Raw genomic sequence first — 2,762 nt, forward strand, 5'->3', positions numbered from 1 at the left:
TATACTACATTGTCTTGTGTCAGTTTGTTTCGTGTGGACATAGATATTTCTTAAGAGGAGGTGAAAAAAAAGATTGATAGGGAAAGCTCCGCTGCCTGTGGATGTAGCCACAGATGTACATATTGCACATGCTATTGCACACGGTGAGATCTACACCCACCAGCCACAGTCAGGCCCAGCTGGCTCTGTCTTCATTTGCATACTGATCTGCATGTTTTGGCATGGCTCCACCCTACAGAGATTGGATTGCAAAGGCTTTTATATCATCAGCGCCTGCTGAGAACATTTCCTCATATGTGTAGAAGGAGGGCAAGTGTATTCGGCATTACGCGCCATCTATCAGCTTTATGTTCAACATGCCTAGTGCCTTATTTTTGAGTCTGCGTGTGTACACAGATTTAGCACTGGTTGTATATTTGTGTGTGTATATGTGCGGTTCACCGCAGTTCTGGAGAGCAGCTGTTGTAGTCGTGTTTTGAACGGGTCAACAAACCACTTTCTAAACACATCACAAGAGCGGAGGCCTCCCAGTGACATCATCAGTGTGCATTGGGCTTGTGATGATGCGGTCAAGTTGGGCGAATGATTAGGAAAGTATCTCCCTCTAGTTTCAATTTCTAACAATTGCAGTGGCATTACCACTGCATATTTTTGGACAACGTAAAGCATGTTTTAAAAGATATAGTTAGAAACTTTTTGCATATTTACCCATGGTACTACCAAGAATGTCACGGTACATGTCTAAAAACGTTAAAAGTACCCTTTGAGTAGCACATAAACTCCATTATTTTAGTAGAAAGTTATGTAAAAATACCAAAGTATCATCAAGTGATACTATCACCATTTTACCATGGTTGCCCGCCACATACTTTTTGCAAGGGCATATACTGTACCATGTACCATACTGGTATTACCATCAGATGCCACTTCAACAAAGTACAGTACATATCACTTTACCAAGGTACTGCCATAAACACTATTCCTGGACTCTTAGTTTGTTAGCACAGTATCTTGATACTACCCACAGAGGATGCCTGCCAGCAGTTAGGAGGTGGTCTTGTGCACAGTTCAGGTCTGATAGCCTTTCCACATCAAAACACAGCCATTAAAAAACTTCCTCCCGCTGTTTGTAAATAAAACCATCTATGTGTGGTCATCCAGCCTTTATGTGCTGTGCACAGACCAAACCAACAGACAAAACAAGCAATGCACATGGACCAGTCCACCCTCAGGGTGTGTCTGTTAGGGTCTACCACACCAGGAGCTTCTACCATGCATCCCCATCTGAGATCCATAAACAGGTCCTGATGACAGTGCCAGCCAGTGGATTGAAAATAAACTTGGTTGACTTCCAAACTTTGAAGGCCAACCACCTTCGTGCAGATCTTTTTCATTCAAGTCCCAATATAATTTGGCATGCATATATCAGAAATTATATGCAGACACATTTTGAAAATTTGGCAAGGGTACAAAAAAACTCAACCCCAGGCTGTACATCCACAAACAAACAATGGGAAAATCAAACACCCAATCATTTGTTGTTTTAGAAGGCTGGAACTCATATTTGAACTCTCTAAAGGGGTCACAGACAAGTGCTCTTTCCGTTCCAAAACTACAGAGAAAGTACTAAGGCAGTGTTATGAATGAAAACTCTGTTCTGGTGGTATTTCACGGGACATTAGGTTCATCTATGACTCGTTCAAGATTGTCTCTGGCGCTTTCCTGCTCCACGGGTGATGATTGTAGATTATGGTATCGCTGGCAGGTCACAAATCCCACTGCGCAGGAGAAGGTACAAAAGCTGTGACAGGCAAGACACAGTCAGTTGGCCAGTGCTGCATGTCTGATAATTTCCCTCAAACTCAACCTGCTTTTGCCTAAATGTAGCAAAGCATGAAAAATCCAACAAAGGAAGTCAGTTTGAAGAGATGAAGATAGATTGATTGCAAGATAAATGAAGGGATAGCTTTGAATGAGGTGAATAAGAAAGCAGATGAAAAACAAAATTAAATGAAGGTATAAGTGGAGCAAGACTGAAGAGGAGAGTGACACACTGTTCAGAAATAAAAGGTAGATTCACTAGAGAAATGTTTAATTAAGTAGCTTGAGAAAAGAGGCAGAGGAGTTAATGCACAAGGTCATTGGTGAAAGGAAGATGGAGAGAGAGAAACAAAGAGAACAAGGGGTTTCTTATCTCTTCTGTCCACTTCATCTGTCTTTCCTGTGCAATGAATGTCTTTCCTTCTCTCTTTGTTCAGCCTCTTTATGGTCCGTGACCATTTTAGGTTGTTGGTAAGAACGTTTCCCAGCTCAATGAGATGTGACCATTTCTACCAGGTTTATCAAGCGACATCATTGTTTTTCTTCCTCTCAGACTCACCCACACAAAGCTAATCTAATCTTTCATAGACATGTTGCTTTTCCAATATGTTCTCAAACAGCTCTCTCATTCTCTGCGTCCATGTGTTTTATTGGCATGACAAATAAAGGTACATTTGTTTTGCCACAGCCATGGTAGGTTAGACAACAGTCTCACCGAGGGATTGAGGTTTGGCTAGTTAGCATGAACCTGTTAGCCCCTGCTAGTTGATCCCAAAACTACACAATCTGGGTCCAAAAAGTATCTTTCTCCTTTGATGGTCAGTCCAAGGTTTTTTGAGGGCTTTAATAAATATGAGATGCACTTATATTTTTCTCTGTCTGCTGCTTTTCATGTAACAGCTCAGGATCGTCACTAGGGTTTGAAACTTCCTTGAATCTAA

Source organism: Carassius auratus, chromosome 49 (assembly GCF_003368295.1).
Source record: "Carassius auratus strain Wakin chromosome 49, ASM336829v1, whole genome shotgun sequence".
Taxonomy (NCBI): Eukaryota; Metazoa; Chordata; class Actinopteri; order Cypriniformes; family Cyprinidae; genus Carassius; species Carassius auratus.